A 21,209-nucleotide genomic window follows, 5' to 3' on the forward strand; every position below is an offset into this window, starting at 1 on the left:
ACATATAGGGCCTGGGTAGGATTGTTGGTGCAAGCTCGATAGACCAAATGGCTTCCTTGTGCACTGGAGGGATTCTATGATTCTTATATGACACATGAATTAATCAAATATAAATTAAGTCTATCAGGATGTTTCTGAACTCTTGCGGAGCAGCATAACTCCTCTGGGGTGCTCCCACAGGATTGTTGTCAGCCAAAACCACCATATCAGACACAGGCAATTCAGTTCTTTCTGTTTCCATGAAGACATCGGTTGTGCATGCCACAGGACAACCAGGTATTTCAATGCTTGGATAGATGACAACATTCGCAGATGGCAATATAGCTCTGAAGGCAGTACTGGCAGCTGGCGCAACTCCTGCTCTCTCAAACGGTTTTCGTGTTTCTGAACAATCCTTCCTTCTATGCCTACTTGATAAGACAGGGGTTTAACTTTGGATATAATGACTTCAGGGACCTAAATTGTCTCACTTCCAAAATTCCTCACATACACGGCTTCATCCACTGAAAATGACTATGTTGACTTACATGAGTCAAAGATTTGTCTTCTGACTGGTTTGGCCAGCCTCTACCCTCCCCAGCAAATTTGGAAAAATGAAGCTCAGTCTCATCCTGAGATGATGGTTCATTAACAACTCAGTGAACTTCTGTTGTTGCATGTGGAGTGGTCGTATAGCCCAGAAGAAATCATGAGATTCTAGTCTCCAGGGTCCCTTCTGACTGCTGCTTTAGGCCAGATTAAAGGTTTGGACGGCTTGTTCAGCTAATCTGTTGGATGCTGGGTGGTAAGGCACAATCCTAATGTGCTTGATACCATTGTGGGCAGTGAAGTTCTGAAACTGAGTACTCATGAAGGCTGTTCCATTATCAGATACTACTACTTAAGATATTCCAAGGGTGAAGAAGCATTGGCTTAATTTCTCAACTGTAGCATGCGATGTTGGAGACTTCACCTCAAACACTTCCATCCACTTTATTGTGCATCGACAAGGAGCAAGAACATTCTTTCCATGAATGGACCAACTTGTATTCTTTCATTAGAAAGAACGCAAGTTAAATTAACTTATGTTTATGGTTACATAAAAATGAAGTACAGTACAATTTTACCTTGCAGTTTCACCACTAAACAGGAGACTTCGTTCCAAAATAAAGTAAAAAGCATAGGTACATGTCTATTGTCGCAAGGAAACATCCCAGACTATTCTACAACTTAGAATTTTCAAGTAATAAGTGTAGGTAGAAACAAATGGATTCATTCCTATGGACAGCCAGGTCATCCCCAAGAATGCCATTGGCTTGCAGCAGGCAACCTTCATGGTTAATGGCACTGTTCATAGTGCTTAACTAGGCTTTTAATGTCACTATTAATACCAGGTCAACAGACATAACTTCTGGCAAGCATAATTCACCTTAGAAATACCCAAATAGACACTGTGTAATTCAGCTCAGAGCAAATCTTCCAAAGTATGTTCCATACTCCCCAAAGTATGATGCCATCTTAACAACTCAGCTCATTCTTTCCTATAAAACATGGTTTAATCTCTTCAAAGATTGGCTCATTAGCCCAACCCATTAGTATCTTGTGCCTCAGTTTGGACAGTAATGGACCCCAACTAATCCAGTACATGATCTATTTTGTCAAGACTGGCAATGTGCCTCAGAAATTCAATGCCATGGTAATTTCCTGCGGTATGGGGGGAGGTGAAATACTCTCCTGCAAAGGTAGGCGACCTAGTGCATCCACGTTTGCTCTGTGTATTTCAGATTCTGCTTGAATGTATTTTTTTTTAAAGTTTTATTTATTGGTATCACAAGTAGGCTTACATTAACACCGCATTCAAGTTACTATGAAAATCTCCTCATCGCCACACTCCAGCATCTGTTCAGGTACACTGAGGGAGAAGTTAGCGTGGCCAATGCACCTAATCAGCACGTCTTTTGGCCTGTGGGAGGAAACCCACGCAGAAACAGGGAGAAAGTGCAAACTGCACACAGTGACCCAAGCCAAGAATCAAATCTGGGTCTGTGGTGCTGTGAGGCACTGGATTTGCGGATAGCGATGAGGACCATCAGAGGATACAGCAAGATATAGACCAGTTGGAGACTTGGGTGGAGAGATGGCGGATGGAGTTTAATCCAGACAACTGTGAGGTAATGCATTTTGGAAGGTCTAATATAGATAGGAAATATACAGTAAATGACAGAACCCTTAACAGTATTGATAGATAAAAGGATCTGGGTGTATAGTATCCAGGTCACCAAAAGTGGCAATGCAGGTGGAGAAGGTAGTCAAGAAGGCATATGGCATGCTTGCCTTCATTGGCCGGGGCACTGAGTTTAAAAATTGGCAAGTCATGTTGCAGCTTTATAGAACTTAGTTCGGCCGCACTTGGAATATAGTGTTCAATTCTGGTCACCACATTACCAGAAGGATGTGGAGGCTTTGGAGAGGGTACAGAAAAGATTTACCAGGATGTTGCCTGGTGTGGAGGGCATCAGCTATGAGGAGAGATTGGAGAAACTTGGTTTGTTCTCATTGGAGTGACGGAAGTTGAGGGGAGAGGCATGGACAGGATAGTCAGAAGCTTTTTCCCAAGGTGGAAGAATCAATTACTAGGGGGTACAGGTTTGAGATGCAATGGGCAAGGTTTAAAGGAGATTACGAGGCAGATTTTTTACACAGAAAGTAGTGGGTGTCTGGAACTCGTTGCCAGGAGATGTACTGGAAGTGGCTACGGTGGTGACTTTTAAGGGGCATCTTGACAAGTACATGAATGGGATGGGAATAGAGGGATGTGGTCCCCAGAAGAGTAGGGGGTTTTAGTTAAGTCGGGCAGCATGGTCAGTGCAGGCTTAGAGGGCCAAAGGGCCTGTTCCTGTGCTGTAATTTTCTTTGTTAGCACCAATTTCTTAGATGGATCGAAATACAGGAACAATGCATTAATATTCAAAGAATAAAGCAATTACTTTACTCTGTTAAAAGCTTCTTTCCATCCTGTAATCCAAAACCAACAGTGGTGCCTCTTTCGTAAGAGGGCCGATAATGTGCACAAATTCAGTGAAAAAAAGCCCATAGTAATTCACCATTCCTAAAAGCTACCTGAACTCACATGTGTTTTTGAGGGTCAGTGCCTCCTTAATGGCTCTGACCTTGTTTTCCATGGAGTATAATCTTTGAACATGATACCCCAGGTAGGCTACCTCAGTGGCTTGCAATGTACATTTCTCTTTCTTGAGGCAAACTCCAATCTCTTGAAATCTCTTAACACCTTTACTTTTAATCTCTCTGCTCTGAAACAAACAAATGCTATTTGTTAATGACTCACCAAGAGGTATAAAGCAACTCATTGGCTGGCTCTCCTACCCTGTGAATAAATCTTTTGAAAATTCATTTGACAATTTCCTCGAATGGCATCAGCAACTCACCTTTGGGAAAGATTGTTTTTATTTGTTGGAACAGAGTTATTAACTATTGTATTCTATATCTAATGTATTTTTAAGACTTTTGTAATTTGTGTTTGCAATTTATTAAAATGCAAATACCAGAAATACATAATGGCAATGTAATTTTTTTGACATTAACCAGGGAGGTATAGATTATTCGTGTGTGATGCCAGTAGGAAAATACATCACAATTTTTAATGTATCATAATATCTGTTTCATATTTACACCTTGACAAATCTGTATTTGTTTTTCCGAACTGTGGCTTTCTGGGTTTCAGTTTTCCTGTGTACTTGACTGGGAGATTTAAATTACCAAGTGTTTGGGAAACGTGACTCATGCAGTAGAAATGAAAGACTTGGTCTCCTGCTATTTGAAAAGAAAGAAACAAATCTAATTTCAAGCCAGGTTGTTATCCTGAGGCCAGCAATAATTAATTTTCCATGTAAGACTCATAGCCGATACAATGCCAAGTACTGGAACTACACCAAGATTCAGGGTGTGAAGTTCGCTGAGCAAACAATCCTCAAACGGTAACTGGCACAATTTATAGCAATGGGGCTGGGGGGGGCTGTTGGGAGGAGGGTGCGCATGGGTCACAGAAGGATTCTGAGTGCAGCCCATGAGACATTTTGTTGAAAATTGCTTACGTGCAGCGTTCCGAAATTTTGCTGATTCCCATCTGTGTACTTTTTCCCTATCAAATGATACACACATAAAGCAAGGGCACGTGAAGTGAGGTGCATGTTGATTTCACACAACATTGAGTATGAGAGCCATGCCTCCAATCAAGCATGAATATTTATTTTGCCTTTACCACTTGAATATGATGACAGTTCTATTAATATATGCATGATTAAGCATCTTCTAAAACTTGTCATGAAATATTCGACGTGTATTAAATGTATTCAACTTTATTCATGGGGCCATGGGTAGTGAACAAGCCCAATTTCAATCTTGCGGCTCACAGAGATGAAGGAGGCCCACCTATGTGGCCTGATTACTGGCCTAGGTTGCCCATGACTGATCTATAGGGATGTAACCATCCAAATGTAACCTTTCTTTCACCCTTTCAAAGGCTTAATTATTTAAATGCATGTGTTTTAAGCAGACAAAGGGTTATTTATGCAAAAAATAACTGACATAATCCCAGCAACTGGCAAAATAAATATAAAAGCAGGAAATAAAGCAGCCAAATATCATAGTTGGTGGTTGAAGAAAGTGGGTTGTGGGATAAGGAGCAGTACATTATTTGGCACACAGGACACCCTCCCATGAAATTTCTTTTGACTTAACGAAATCAACGTAATGAAAATTAGGTAGATTTTATAAAATGCCTTTCATTCCATTAGATTACCATCCAAATGACAAAGGAAAATACCTACTTTTCTCAACTTAAGTGCAGTTGCTTAGATCTCAGATATTTTGATAAAACACAGCCTTCCACGTGTATTCTACAGGTGTGTGGTCTTCTCGAAACAGACATGGCAAGCTCGTGACTGAGTCCACGCTGGTTTTCAGGTCAGGCAGTTCGGGTTGGGTAGTTTGAGCCAGATCAGATCAAGGATCAGACAAACCTGAAAAATGGATGTCCATATACAAAAGAGGCTGAGCCAGCAATCCTTAAAGGACTGCTGTTTGCCCTGAAAGAGGAAGATCCTGAAACTGTTCTACCAAATAAACCAACAGATATGTCAGCAGCATACGCATGATGACAATAGTGTCAAAGAGCCCTGCCTTCAGTAACAATTATTTAGAGATGTTTCCTGCATGAAGTACAAGGTGTTACCCATCTGTAAATCTCCAAGGTGTAAGTAATGTGGAGGAAACTGGCTGAGAAATTGAATCCAGTCTACCAGGTCTACTTTGCCTAGATGCAAATGAGGTAAGGTTCACTGGCAACAGGAAGAAAAACCATTTGTGGCTATCGAGACATAGCAAATACATGCACGAGTAGGTCATTCAGCCCTTTGAGCCTGCACTACCATGCAATATGATCATGGTGATCATGCACTTTCAGTATCCCATTCCTGCTTCCTTCCCATGCCCCTTGATCCCTTTAGTTGCAAGAATATAGTTTATTACACCTACACTCTTATCCTTCTTACATGTTACGAACACAAAGTGCATGTTCGTCTGTTCATCTATTGCACTCTTTATGGAAATAATCTGGGAAAGCATGTAGAGAGTAGTTTTTGCAACTCTTAGTACAAGCTATATTGGACATACTATAAACAATTCTTCACAAGTCACATGGAAAAGAGTACAGACAGGGCAATATGCTAATTTGCTGAGACCTGGCATAGGGAGGAAAAGTGTCAGACACAGATCCTGCTTAAGTCACAGTTATTTAACAAGATCTTCATAAAGGGGGTATTCTTGCAGATCAAGATTGCTCATAGCCATCAAGTGAGCAATTGAAAGACAGGCTGGTTGGGGAATGATGCAGGAAATTGTTTCAGCAGTAACTTATGATTTAACATAGTTTGGGGCTTTCTCTTCAACTGCACTTTAAATCCATCCAAACGTGGCAGACATATTCTATTCATATGCTAATGACTAGTGTACTTGAGTTATTCAAAGATGTAACAAGCAAGGTGGATAATGGGGATCCTGTAGCTATAGTATATCTGGACTTCCAGAAGGCACTTGATAAGGTGCCATACAAAAGGTATGTTCATATGGGATTAGGGGTAATTTATTAGCTTGGACAGAGGATTTCAATAGAAAGCAGAGACTTAGGATGATGAGTCTTTTTCTGGTTGGTAATGAGATGTTGTTAGTGTGTGCCACAAGATTCAGTCCTCAGGCCCCAACTAATTACAATCTATATTAATGACTTGACCACAGGGCTAGAAGGTAAACACTGTCTTCCAGATTTGCAGATTACACTAAAATAGGTGGGATAGTAATTTGCAATAATGAAACAAGAAATTTATATATAGATATGGATAGGTTAAATGAATGGGGCAAAATTTGGCAGATGGAGTTTAACGTGGATAAATATGAAGTTATCAATTTTGGTAGGAAAATATCGAGGCAAAGCATTACCTAAATGGAGAGAAACTTGTCTTATGAAGAGAGACTGGGCAAGTATTGGCCTATACTCCCAGGGGTCTGGAATAATGAGGGATAATCTAATTGAGGTGTACAAGATGGTAAGGGAGATTGACAAATTAGACATGGAGAGAATGATTCCTCATGTAAGGCAATCTTACAAGGTAGAATAAGGTAAGAATAAGAGATCATAGTTTTAGGATAAGGGGCAGCAGATTTAAAACAGAGATGAGGAGAAATTATTTTTCTGAAAGGGTTGTGAATCTGTAGAATTCATCACCCCACAGTATAGTGGATGTCGGGACATTGAGGAAATTTAAAAAAGAGGTGGTCAGATTTTTAATTTGTAAGGGTGTGAAAGGGCAGGGTGTGTGGCTGAGATAAGATCAGCCATGATCATATTAAATAGCACAGCAGGTTCAAGGGGCTAAATTGCCCACTCCTGCTTATTATCATTAGCATCCTAGCACCACTAGATGCTAAGACCACCAATGGATTCTTCTAGCATTCAAATTGTTCGACTGCCATTCCTAGTGAACTGTGCCTGTGGTTTCTGGACATGATACAGTGTGGCAAGACTCTAATTGATCAGCCACCACTTGCTTCATATTATTATTAATAAAATCCTAATATCTAATTAGCTACCGTATTTGCCCATAGTAAAATATCTTCACCACCCAATCCAATGTACAGATATATAGGGGTAAAAGTCGTAAGTGATTTGGAAGTAGTTTATCAAGAAACAATGATTCAGATATGGTACATTAACTAGTTACACTGAAATGGCATAAGGCTTGTAATTGGGAGGATGGTTACTAGCCCTGCCCCTGTCAAATAGGTAGGGTGCATTATCATCATTGCTGACAATAGCAAACTCCTCAGAACTGATTACTGGCCCCAAATTGGACAAACGGACAGATGAAACTGATCTACATGTCTGAAAGTGGCAGTTTATTCTGTTCTTTAATTGTCTTGAGTTAGCTGAAGCTATATGTCAAAATCAGCATTGGTCCACCTCAGGAAGCTTTCGTCCATCTGGAGTAGCTTTACCTTCTCGAGAATCCGTTTACATACCTTATTTCCGGGAAGCTTGTGCAACTGTTTATCCAATTGTATTACGGCAAGGGACAGATATTGATGGCAATTCTTTTTATTTCCATTAGAAATTTTGTGACTCTTTGCTTATTAGGACATACCTTAGGGAAGAAAATCTGCCGTCATTATCTGGCCTGGCCTACATGCGACTCCAGACTCACAGCAATGTGGTTAACTCTTAAATGTAGTGAGAGATGGGTAATAAATGCTGGCCCAGCCAGCGATGCCCATATTTCTTGAATGAATAAAAAAAATCCTTTTAACATTCAGATTTATATATTTGTGTTTGCGTATGGGTTATGAAATCATTCACTCCTCATTGGGATGTCTTTTTTCAGTGCCTGTGTTAAAGACTGCCTCCTCTTTGCTGTGTTTGTCAGTCCAGGAAGCTGCATGGCAGGCTTTCCTTATAAGAGAGAGAGAGAGAAACAAAGAGAAAGAAAGGAGAGCGAGAGAGGGAAAGCTATTCATGTAACATTTAATACATTTCATAGAATTTTACAAAGTTATTGTACAGTAATTTTTTTAACAATGCACTGCTGATTTCCCTTAGCAAGATGAAGTGCTGTTTTCAGATTATTCCACAAGGTGACATTATACATAGACTTTGTCACACAAGGTTCTTGGCTGACAATCAAAAGATTGAGTAATTGCAGAATGAATAATTTATTTAACTAATTGCCATTATATTAATGAGCGCATTTAATGTAAAGTTAATTAACACAAACTATACATTGAACACATTTTAAATCATTTTAATGCAAGTATCATAAATAATTATCCAAAACAATGTAAGACAATATACGTTGTTTTGGATTATTATTAATGATCCTTGCATTAAAATGAATCAACTAGCTTTGAGACAAATTGTGCTTTCGATCATGGGAATATAGAAGGAGTCAGGGACATTAGCAAAACTGTGAAGCAATGAACTGTAGCCAAACTATATTTGGAATAATTATTTTTGTAGTGGAATGTAATAACTAACAATCTTCCAGCAAAATATGTGCCTGCGTTTTGCAGTCAGCAACTCAATGTCATTAAAGAAAGCTGCTCACAAAGATTTAACATGATGTGTAGATGCTGGTGTTGAACTGAGGTGGACAAGATGAAAGGCCACACGACACCAAGCTGTAATCTAATGGGTTTATTTGAAATCACAAGCTTTTGAAGCACTGCTCCTTCATCAGGTGAAGTGGAGTAAGGTGTGCAGGCATAGAATACATAGTGTTGGGCTATCGTCACTCGGCCTAACAGGTAATCAAGAGTGTCAAAGGATAATTACAGACAGTGTAGTGCAGTGTAGGCTGGCTGAATAACAATTCTTTATAAGTAATCACGAGTCCTGATAAGCAAAGGTAAGCAGTTAAGTATAATGAGTATATGATTTCAAATAAACTTGTTGGGCTAGAACATGGTGTCATGTGACCAAAGGTTTAGTCTGCTGTGGAAAACCAATTTTCCCTATTCTGAGATAACTTTCAATCCTTATTTTGGGGTTCTGCGTCATCCAGCTATTGTGATGCCCATCAAGCAGGCTAACCAACGAATCAATTTGAAGGATTCTCACAGTAAGCAAAGTAAATAAAAAGCACGTGTTATAATTCACATTTTAAACTTTTCACAAAAAGTGAAATAAAGATCGGGATATACAAGGGATCAGGGTAGAAACTGAAATATGATAAATGTTAAAAAAGAAAAAAAATATTTTTTATTGTTTAAAAAATCCCAGGAAACCTTATGATGGAGATTTTGCGACCATTCTCGCCCCAAGACCAGAAAATCCCCATCATAATATTTTGGCCTCTGTCTTCAGTCTGAAACTGACACTCCAACAAATTATGTGATGATTCCACACATTAACTCTCTTCCTCTCTTCAATGAAGCACTGGAGGTTGATCTTTTGGAATATGAGCTCCCTAATTGTAGTCATAATTTCTTGTGCAATCTGGGAGTCTCAGGTGTATATAAAACTGACACCGTGGATTCTGATGTTGTACGAGAAATATTCCATGAATGAAATAGAGTTTGTAAATGAAGTGAACCTGGTGAAGAGACGCCAGCCTCTGAGGAGCTATCTCACTCTTCCCAAAGATGCTGCAAAAACCAGCAAGCATTTCCACGATTTCTTGTTGCTATTTAATTCCCAGTGTCCATATATTTTGGTTTTTATTTGCCTCACAAAAGCACATCAAAGTATATTGGGCAATATCTTGAGGGTGATGATTTGCAACTTAACATAGGCCTTTATGCGACTGTGCCTCAGTAGGGGCTTTGATGATTAGAAATTTAACAGCATGTTTAGGCAATAAAACCAGAACTGTAACAAAATATTAACAAATGACAGGTTTTGTAAAAGTCCATCTGCCAGTATATGAGCTGTGGCAGTAGCAGAGAGAAAAGAAGAACTTTAATACATTTTATTTGGAAATTTCTTTTCTTCATTTTTACATAACAACATATGTACTTTCTAGAATTTTCCCTTACATAGGGTGGGATTTTCCAGTCCTTCCCACCAGCAAGATCATCCAGTCCCATCAAAACTGTTTAAAACTTATTTATTGGTGTCACAAGTAGGCTTACATTAACACTGCAATGAAGTTACTGTGAAAATCCCCTTGCCGCTACAACCTGACATCTGTTCAGGTACACTGAGGGAGCGTTTAACATGGCCAATGTACTTAACCTGCACATCTTTCAGAATGCAGGAGGAAACCGGAGCACCCGGAGGAAACCCACACAGACACGGGGAGAATGTGCAGACTCCACGCAGACAGTGGCCCAAGTCAGGAATCAAAGTCAGGTCCCTGGCGCGATGAGGCAGCAGTGCTAACCACTGTGCCACCCTGACTCCCCGCAATGGATTTCCTGACAGCGCGGCTGGCAAGCAAGTCCATTGACTTTGGTGGACTGGAAGGTTCTGCTATTGTCCAATGATGAGCTGTCTCTGCTTCCAGAAAACCCACCTAGTTTGGCAGGGGGATTGGGGGGTGCGGGGTGGTGCAGAGGTGAAATAACTCCAGTGTCCCTTCGCCACATTTCCGTTATTTACAAACGTATCTCCACTCCTAAGACTGCTTCAGGTGCAAAGTCAGAATCTACAGTGTCAGTAGCCCTGACACTCCTCAAATCATATTCATAGGTGAGATTCCCCGATTGGGCAAGCAATCACTACCTCAATCAGGGAGTTCATACTCCAAGAGGCCAGCCTCATGGGCCTCTTTGAGGTCATTATTTGGGGGGGCCTGCAGGGGAGATCCCAGTCATGTGCCTCCCAGGACTTCAGGACACCCCAATGTATATTACATCCAAGTTCTTTTGATTGAAGTGCAGTCACCATTGTGATGTACAGGCACAGAAGTCAATTAAATGTATGGTTAAAAACTACATATAGCAATGTGATAATGCCCCTAAAATCAGTTTTAGTAATGCTGTTTACAGGCTAAATATTGGCCAGGACGTTGCAGAGAACTCTCTTTTGATATAGTGAAGAGGGTTCTTTTACATTAACCTGACAATTCTTCATGGTTTTGATTTAACATCTCTTTTAAGAAATGGCAACCCCGACAGAGCATTACCCAATTTGAGCAGGAGCAATGACCAAGGTTTTGTTCCCAAATTTCCAGAATGGGGCTTAACTCCACAACCTCTGACTCAAGAGTATAAGAGAAATCTTCACTGAGCCATTGATGACACATTTTGCTATTTTAGCTTTGCTGTTATTTAGTTTCTAACTATTAGAATTTAACAGAATTGTGACACGGTGGTTAACACTGCTGCCTCACAGCTCCAGGAACTGTGTTCACTCTCGACATTTGGTGACTGTCTTTGTGGAGTTTGCATGTCTCTCCATATCTGTGTGGGTTTCTTCTGGGTACTCCAGTTTCCTCCCACACTCCACAAAGATGTGCAAGTTAGGTGGATTGGCTATGCTAAATTACCCCTTACAATCCTAAAATGTGTAGGTTAGGTGGGATTAGCCATGGTACATGTGTGGAGATTACAGGGATAGGGCAGAGGAGAGGGCCTGGGTAAGATACACTGTCAGCAAGTTGGTGCAAACTTGGTGGGCTGAATGGCCGCTTCTGCACTGTAGGAAATCTATGATTAACATAAACGGGAATATCTGCCATCACGCTTGTCAGATAGTTTGGTGAGTTTAAATCTCTTATGTCAATTTTTATTGAGAACAAAGGAGCTAACAGTGTCAGAGGACCATTCACGCTGACAGTTAATATGCATCCAGATGACATAACGTTGTGCAAAAGCTCAGCTGCTGACATAAATAGTCAATGGAATCAAGCATTGATGTTTGAAATTGCCAAATTCTAGAATGCGAGGAATAAAGGAGGTAAGCAAGTGACAGTTTAAGCAGTTGAAGGAAACATCAGTCAAGGCAGGATGAAGGTGGGCAGATTGATGAGTGTAACTGGAAATCAGCAGAACAGTGAGCGAAAAAGCCAAGTAATTAAGAAGTGCTTTGTAAAAATGAGAGACAGCAAATAGGTTGAAGCTTATATGAAGGACAGTCAGGGTCCTATTCTCCTCAACAATATACATTTAATGAGATGGTAGGGCCAGTTGAAAACAATAACAAGCTCCTTCATTCAGCCCTATCGTGTTGTTGTTCACAACTAAAAGTAGTTGTTTCTATTTAAATATTTATTCGTGTCACAAGTAAGCTTGCATTAACACTGTAATGAAAATCCCCTAGTTGACAACTAGAGGATTTTCACAATTTCTGGAAATTTCTGGTGTCTTACTACAGAGGGCATAGTGATAATGGACTTCTGTTGGCACTGCTGTTGTCATCTCTGTATAACAAAGATAACAGGGGCAACCTTGACCTCCCCTATTACAAAAAGATTTAAACCATCAACATCTGCAATTCTCCAGTTTTAAGTTTAGTTTAAAGTTTATTTTATTATTGTCAAAAGTAGGTTTACAACACTGCAATGAAGTTACTGTGAAAATCCTCTAGTCACCAAGCTCTGGCCCCGTTTGGGTACACCGAGGTAGAATTTATCATGGTCACAGAACCTAACCAGCACATCTTTGGATTATGGGAGGAAACCAGAGCACCCAGAGAAAACCCATGCAGACATGGGGAGAATGTGCAAACTCCTCACAGACAGTACCCAAGCCGGGAATTGAATCCCAGATCCTGTGAGATAGCAGTGCTAACCACTGTGCCACTGTGTCACCCTCAAAGAAATTATTGAAGAAAAACAACCACAAAAAAAGCTTTGCTTATTCAGGACTTGACAATAGATTGTAAAAGCATTGTTAATGCAAATTACAATAAAGTTGAACAGACACACGTCAGGAATGCAAAAAATGAAGAAATGTGAGCTCCTATTCAAAATGGTAGGGGAGGTAGTAGTTATCAGTCAAAAAAATAGTAAGATTTGGAAGACTCTGCATAGCTACTATATTTGTAAACAACACAATAGCCTCATTATGATTGTAAAATATAATCAGTTCAAATTACAAATTTCCATTGAAAAATGTCAACACAAAAATCACTTCCAACATTGCTTCATCAAACCAGCCTACATTTCTATTAAGGAGTTGTAATTTCTAAAAAAAAACAATTTGTTATTTCTGAACAGAGGAAAATTCCACCTACGTCACTTAATTTATGTCATTTAATGTTGAGTTAAGGGAAGTATTAATACAACCAATTCAATCAATTTTACTTGTTAATAGAATTAAGTATGAATTTAGTATTCAAATTAGTCCATTTTAGCCTAAGTAAATCAGTAAGTGTTTTTATGAGTAAGGTTTTAATGTAATACAACTTATTACTGTTATGATTAAACTTTTGTATAGGTATTTGTAATGGAAATCAGTATATATGGTATTAAGCATTTAGAAACTAGTAAATGTAATATCTACATATATCCAAACAACTTAAAGCCTAAATTCAATAGCAGGCAAAATAAGGCAGGATAGTCTGTGATTGCCTTCACAGCAATAGTTTCACATGAAATTCCCAGCAAGGATTTAGAATGTGGAAATCCTGCTCGCTGTGTGTTAGTCCAAGTAGATAAAGTTTAAAGTTTATTTATTAGTGCCAGAAACAGGCTTGCATTAACACTGCAATGAAGTTACTGTGAAAATCCCCTAGTCGCCACACTGATCTCCACTGGAGATCAATGGGTCTTTCCATGGTCTGGCGCTCACCCACTCCAATTCCTGTGGCAGACAGGGCAGTAAAATTCCGGCCATAGTTTAGGGTTTATCTGCTAAACAGCCTTTTCCAACTTCAATATAAATAAAATTAAATAGGTACAAATTAACAAGGAAGATGTAAGTGCAAATAAGAATGAGTTACCTGTGTTTTCTCCTTCACATGACTGCACAATCTTAAATTATATTTTTGTGTGTGTTGTTATTTTCAGGGACCACCCATAATAACAGGAACTGGAATAATTTGAAGCCTCGCTGAAGAAATAATTGCTAAAAAGCATCACCATAAGACTGATTTAGTGCAGGAGAGAGACTGAGAACGTCACACAATTTCAGTGGAACTGGGTGATGAAGAGCTCAAAAAAACGCACGGATGAACCAGTATCAACCTACTTAGGATGGTCCATTTTCAGTACAGTTTTTTGTTGTCTTCCATTTGGAATAGCAGCAGTGATTTATTCCTGTAAGGTTAGTTGTCCATTTGCATGACTTTTGTAGACTTTTGTATGGCAATGGGGAACAAAAATGTACTGAAATCTAAATATGTTTAAATTTCATGAATTCACTGTCACTAATACCTCAGCATTTTACTTGCGTGAGGGTCTTCAGTGAAAGTTGTATTTCATAAAACATCAACTAATTCTTAAAGAAAGCTTTGTGAAAAGAAATAAGGCTGGAGTTCTCTGGTCAATCACGCCAGCAGGATTCTCCCGTCCTGCTGCAGTGAATGGAGGTTTGGCTGAGTGCCAAATTCTCCATTCTCTCTGGCAGCAGTGACAGGGTGTGAACAGCTGGAGGATTTTGCCCAAGAGATTTCAATTTCCTTCAGGTTCACTATTGAAGCTAAAACAGAAAAGTGCTGCAAAATCTCAGCAGATCTGACAGCATCTGTGGAGAGAGAGTAGAGGCAACGTTTCAAGTCTGAGTGACCCTTCGTCAGAGCTGAGGGGACAGAGAGTCAGCAGAAATCTATACTATAAGGGTAGGGAGAGGTGGTGGAATTGGACAAAGGGAATGTAAATGAGCATGCAAACTCTTCCCTCTCAGCCCTGATGAGGGCTTATCTAGACTCAAAACATTGGCTCTATTCTCTCTCCACGGATGCTGTCAGACCTGCTGATATACTTTCCAGCACTTTTCTGTTTTTGTTTCAGATTCCAACATCCGTAGTAACTTGTGTTTATCGCTATTGAGTCTAATTGTTCCACGATATATAAGTATGTATGAATGCATATCCATACATTGTTTGACAGATAATTTGGATGCTGGTAAAAATCTTTAAAATTCAAGTACCTAAGCTGGAATTATAATTGTTAGATTTCCACTTTATCAATGTGTAAATTAATGTTCACACTCTGAAAAGAAATAACAATCTAGGTTTATGATCATTAACTTTGAAAAGGAACTAAAATGAAGAGAAGACTGTACTTCACAGCAGTGCACGAGAAGTACACTGCCCTAAATGGTAGCAATATTCATCCCTACCTGGAGCTCCCCCTCCAAAACCTTTCTTGTTACAAGTTCTTGACCCAACTCAAAGAAATTGATTTCTGAATAGACCTGCCTTCAGATGGGAATTAACACAGAAGCAAAAAGGCATTTACAACAGTCTGATATCCATCACAAAAGCCTATAATAGCTGTCAAACTATATGCAGCTGAGATCTCATTCCATCACTGCCACCACATAGTAAAGGTTTATTGACTTGTAGGAAACCATGGTTGAAGTGGCGCCTTGATAGCACTTTACGAGGGAGCTCCAAAACAACGATGGAGCAAGTAGAGATTTCTCATCAACAATGTGACAGTGCCACTGAACGTCAAACACTCAGTTAGGAGGACATTGCTACTGCAGGATTTGATATGCTGTGTGAATACTCATTTTCGGGCAATTTTAGCAGATTTCACTCCATTGAAAGACACCATTTGGACTGCTCCCTCACAGTCATAGGTATCCAACCTCCACTCAAAACTTACGGCAGGAAAAATATCCAAGGAGATTCTTACTATAGCCAAGCTCCTCAGTGGAGTGAGGAACTGCCAGCAAGCTCCGAAAAATTAATAACCATTGCATCATCAATCATTGTATAGATCTGCCTCCAGATGTTCTGGGCTGTAACCATTTAAATTAATCTAAAGCATCAGAGACAGCTGCAACTAGAGTTAATCCTTCTTGCTCTGTGTCCATTGCTGCAAAGGGAAGATTGGAGAATTGGGCAAATACTCGAGAGAGAGAAAGCACTGGGAGGAAAATTAAGAACAGTTAGTACAATGGAAACTGCATAGGTAGAAATCTTTTGGCTAATTTCTTGTCCACCTGTGGAAGAATGAGACAATGGTGATATAGGCCTTCTAGAATAGGTTATAAGTTTGCAGTGATCCTTGGTAAACTACTGGTACTCCATACGAGAACTAAGGTTCCAGGGTTAGCTCTCGGGATTCGGGGTAAGGAAAGGGGGTGGGGGAAGCAGGCTGAGTAGAGTAGATGAAGAGGGATTCTGAGGCAGGATAGGCTAAAATATTTCTTGTGGGCCTGATGAAAGCACTCTTGTTCTTACTGTTCCTTCCAAGGAAAGTAAAGAATCTGCCCAGAATAGCATCTCCTGCTTCTGCTCCTCTTCTAATGGGTCTTCAGCCAGCAGTGAAACTGCAGTTCTTTCCTTACTCAGGTCCAAGTTAAAACCACAGTCAGGGTCCAATGGCATTGTCAAACCTCAATCTATATATTTAAAGATTAAACCCATCAGCTGTGTGAGAGTAGTTCAAGTAACTGTTGAGGAGTGCCTGTAAAGGTTAGCAAAAGTGGAGTTCAGTCGGAACATCAACAAGTCAGTTTATTTTTTAGGAACTCACCTTTCACCATCATCCATTTGTCTGGCTACAATTAGTTGGTAGATTTCATGCCAGGGCTCGATTGGGTCAGGAGAAGGGCTGCATACTGGCACAGTGGTTAGCTTCACTGATGCTTCACAGCACCAGGCAGCCAGGCTCAATTCTGGCCTTGGGTGGCTGTGTGGAGTTTGCACATGCTCACCATGTCTGAGTCAGCATCCTCTGGGTGTTCCGATTTCAGTCTAAAGATGTGCAGGCTAGGCGGATTGGCCATGCTAAATTGCCCCTTAATGTCCCAAGGTGTATAAGTTAGGGGATTTATCAGGTAAATATGTGGGGTGACGGGGATAGTGCCTGGGTAAGATGCTCTGTCTGAATCTCAGTACAGATTCAGTGGGCTGAATGGTCTGCTACCAGATTGGAGTGATTCTATGACATTTCAATATTGATTGAGAAAGGAAAGCTGGGGCTGTCACCTTGGTGGAGAGGTGTTCCAAATCATGAGGGTATAATGGGCAGAGAGAAGCTGTTCTCACTGATAGTCAAGAACCTGAGGACATTTATTGAAAGTAATTTGTAAAATATCAAGAGCAATACAAGGGAAAACATTTTTAGGCAGTAAACAGTTACAATTTGAAAGAGTGCTTGAAGCAAATTCAATCATATACTTCAAAAGGGAACTGGAAGAGGACCTGAAGGGGGAAAGAAAATTATGGGACTACATGGAAAAGTTAGGAAACAAGCTAAAAAAGATTACCTTGCTTTGGGGCAACATTATATTGTGTGTTCTCCCATTGAGATTCTCTGAGGTCCCCTGTGACCCTTAGGGTCTGGTGCTGCTCTGTCCCCTTTGTGCAATACCACAACATCCCGAGCCTCTAAGCATTCCCTTCTTCTTCTCACCCTTATCCTCCTCATACTCTTCCTCATTTTTCTCTTCTCATTGGAGATTGTGTCAGCATCTGAGAGTGTCCATTTGTCCCAGAGATATCTTTGGGAAATGGCCAGGAAAAAAAATCACTCATACGAGCCCTCTGAATTAGAGGAGAGTCCTCCATCTCAGTAAAAAATAATATTCGGATCACTGATCCCAAACTGGATCACAATATTGATTGGGATTGTAGAAACAGTGAATAGTGTGGAATAAAATCAGTTGATTTCATACAGGCTGAGAAATACGGAAATGAATTGCAATGCAAAGTGCAATACATAAGAACAGAAATACTATATTTAGAGTTAGAATCAAGGCCCACCAATCATATTTCCATTTGATGTTTGGCAGTCACATGCATGATGCTTTTCAAAAGCCATATCTACACAATTAGTGGAAGTGAGACTCATTTTGATAATTGCTTCTAACACCATTAACAAATTTTTATGCAGTGCTTCTACCTCCAACAGTGAGCGTTCTGACTTGCAAATGAGAAGCAAGCAAGGAATGTGTCCATAAATACAATGGCTCAGAACTTTTCTAGATCACCAGAGAACAGATATACCCCATAAGATGCACTGTAGAATCCTCAAAAGCCCCAACACACTGACTCCATGGAAATTTCCCAAGAGGGGTGGGAGAGGGGGGTAAGAGGTGATGGTGGGGGTGTGGCAGGGATTGGTGGCGGTGGGTGGTGGTACAATGGTATGGTTACCGAGGAGTTTGATGAAGACTTTTCTACCTAATGTTTCCCAGATAACTATTCAGGTAAGTTGGAACTATTGGAGTTGCAGACCTTTTCAGAGAGTCCCATTGTAAGTTTAAGCTCCCTGGGAAATGTCCACTGACCCAGTGCATTGGGACTTCTGAGGGGCCCCGGAGTGAATTTTGTGTTCAAGTGTTAAAATTGATTGGTGTGGAAAATAGTTTTATGAAGCTTTACACCAGAAGCTGTTCCCAACTTCAAAACCAATTACATCTACAGGCCAAATTGCCATCATAGCAAGCTTCTAATCATTTACCCATTTGTAGATCCGAAAAGGCAAAAATAAAAAATCCCTTTAATTCTGTTGAATTTACTAAGAAACTGACTACTGTAAAATTGTGGAGCAGATTATCAGATAAATAATCTTATGAGACCCAATACAAAACAATCGTTTATTAGCCAACTCATCATCAGAGTACAACCTCAGAGAAGGGTCCTCTCATGCAGACTCTTCCTAGCTGAAGAGCCATACAATATTAATACATTGCAAGTCACCAAGACAAGGCATAATTTACATTCCAACATTGTCTTAAGGTTTAAGGTTCATTTATTAGTGACACAAGAAGGCTTACATTAACATTGCAATGAAGTTACTGTGAAAATCCCTTAGTTGCTACACTCCAGCAACTAAGGGAAAATTTAGCGTGGCCAATGCCCCTAACTAGCACATCTTTCAGACTGTGGGGGGAAACCGGAGCACACGGAGGAAACCCAATTAGACGCGGAGAGAATGTGCAGACTCTGCACAAACAGTGACCCAAGCCGGGAATTGTGTCCCTGACGCTAACCACAGTGCCATCATGCCATCCATTGTTTGGTTTAAGTTTTATATTAAACAATTTGTGGATGTTCACAAGACAGAGTGTGTTGAACTATCTGCCCTTATCTCTTTTCGGTTCCTCGTAACCTGTTTCCTGGTGTTTGTTGCTACCAGGCTCGGCCTTGCACTACTTGCTTTGTCTACTAATTTGGGCCATCGAAGTATTACAGAGGTCTCCAGGCATACAAGCTACTGATATGGGCCCTGAAAATATTTTATGTTTTGTTTAATGGTACTGCTTAGCCATGTACGCAGTTGGCTAGCGTCTCTATTGCCACATCAGCATGTTAGGTGGGTGATGTTTTTACCCCCGTGCACAATTTTACTTAACCTTTCTAATACTGCACTATATAGTTTTCAACCAACCCCCCCCAAAAAGTCCCTTCAGTTACTAGTTCATTTTGATTGTTTTGACCCTTAAGCGTCCTTAATAAACCATGATTATTGTCTGTCCTAATAAGAATCCATATTCCATATTTATTAATCTCCTTCTTACACGAGCAAATGACTCCATGCACCTTTTTTCCAATTATTCAAAATTGGGGTACTTGTATGTGACAGAATGGATACCGATTAAGAAAAATTTTTGTGATAAGCCCATATCAAGTTGTTTTAACAAAAATGCACATCAAGGTACCACTCTGAAGTACATCATATAAATTCTCCCTCCATGTACCCAAACAGGCGATGGCGGAATGTGATGACTTGGGAATTTTCACAGTAACTTCACTGCTGTGTTCATGTAAGGCAACTTGTGACACAAATAAACTCAAAACTCATCAAGGAATATTTTTCATTGCAAATCGCATTCCACAATGTTGCCAGGTTGTGGTGACTCATGGCATTTTTGCTTTTGGTGATATGTAAATGGATTCGAGCAGAAACCTGGGGGAAAAAAAATCTCTTAATGCTTTCCAAAACAGAAACTCCACAGCCACTTCTTTTTTTCCTCAGTGTTAAATTTGGAATTGCTGCATTTAGCACTGTAACTCTCACTTCATCAATTACATGACTTTGACACTTCTGAAATTAATCCACTAATGAACTGCTACAAGCGCAATATCCTATCTTTTATACATGCATCGTGAATGGCTCACCTGAAAATAGAAGGAAGTTCACATAAATCATCACTTGCATTATTTTGTGACATAGCATGGTTTTGTACCAGGTTTTGCACCAACTTGACTGAGTTTTTTGAAGAGGTGACAAAGATAATTGATGAGGGAAGGTCTCTGGATGTAGTTTACATGGACTTTAGCAAGGCATTTGGCAAGGTACCTCATGGCAGACTGGTACAAAAACTAAAATCACATGGGATTCAGGGTGAACTGGCTTGGTTATAAGAGACAATGAGTAGAGGTGGAAGTGTGGTTTTCAGGATGGAGTTCTGCAGCTTGAGTTGTTCCATAGGGATCAATGCTGGGACCTCTGTTGTTTGTAGTTTATATAAATGATCTGAAGGAAAATGTGGAGGGTCTGATCAGTAATTTTGCAAATGACACAAAATGACGGAGTTGCTAACAGTGCTAGGAATTGTCAGAGGATACAACAGGATATAGATATTTTGGAGACTTGGGCAAAGAAATGGCAGATGGAGTTTAATCTGGACAAATGCGAGGTGATGCACTTCGGAGGATCAAATTTAGGTAAAAATTATAGAAAAAATGGCAGAACACTTAGGAACATTATCATACATGGGGATCTGGGTGTACAGGTCCACAGTTCCCTAAAAGCAGCAACACAGGTGGCCAAGCTGATTGAAAAACACATGGCATGCTTACCTTCATCAGCTGGAGCATGGAGTACAAGAGTCGGAAAATCATGTTGCAGCTATATAAAACCTTTGAAGTACTGCATGCAGTTCTGGTCACCACATTACCAGTAGGATGTGGAAGCTTTGGAGAGAGTGCAAAGAAGGTTTATCAGGACGTTGCCTGATCTCAAGGGTGTGGGCTACGAGGACAGGTTGAATAAACTAGAATTGTTTTCACCGGAAAGACAGAGTCTGAGGGGAGAACTGATAGAGGTCTACAAAATTATGAGGGGCATGGACTATGGTGGATAGTCAGAGGCTTT

The sequence above is a fragment of the Carcharhinus amblyrhynchos genome, chromosome 29, assembly GCF_965287045.1.
Source record: "Carcharhinus amblyrhynchos chromosome 29, sCarAmb.v2.hapA, whole genome shotgun sequence".
Lineage (NCBI taxonomy): Eukaryota > Metazoa > Chordata > Chondrichthyes > Carcharhiniformes > Carcharhinidae > Carcharhinus > Carcharhinus amblyrhynchos.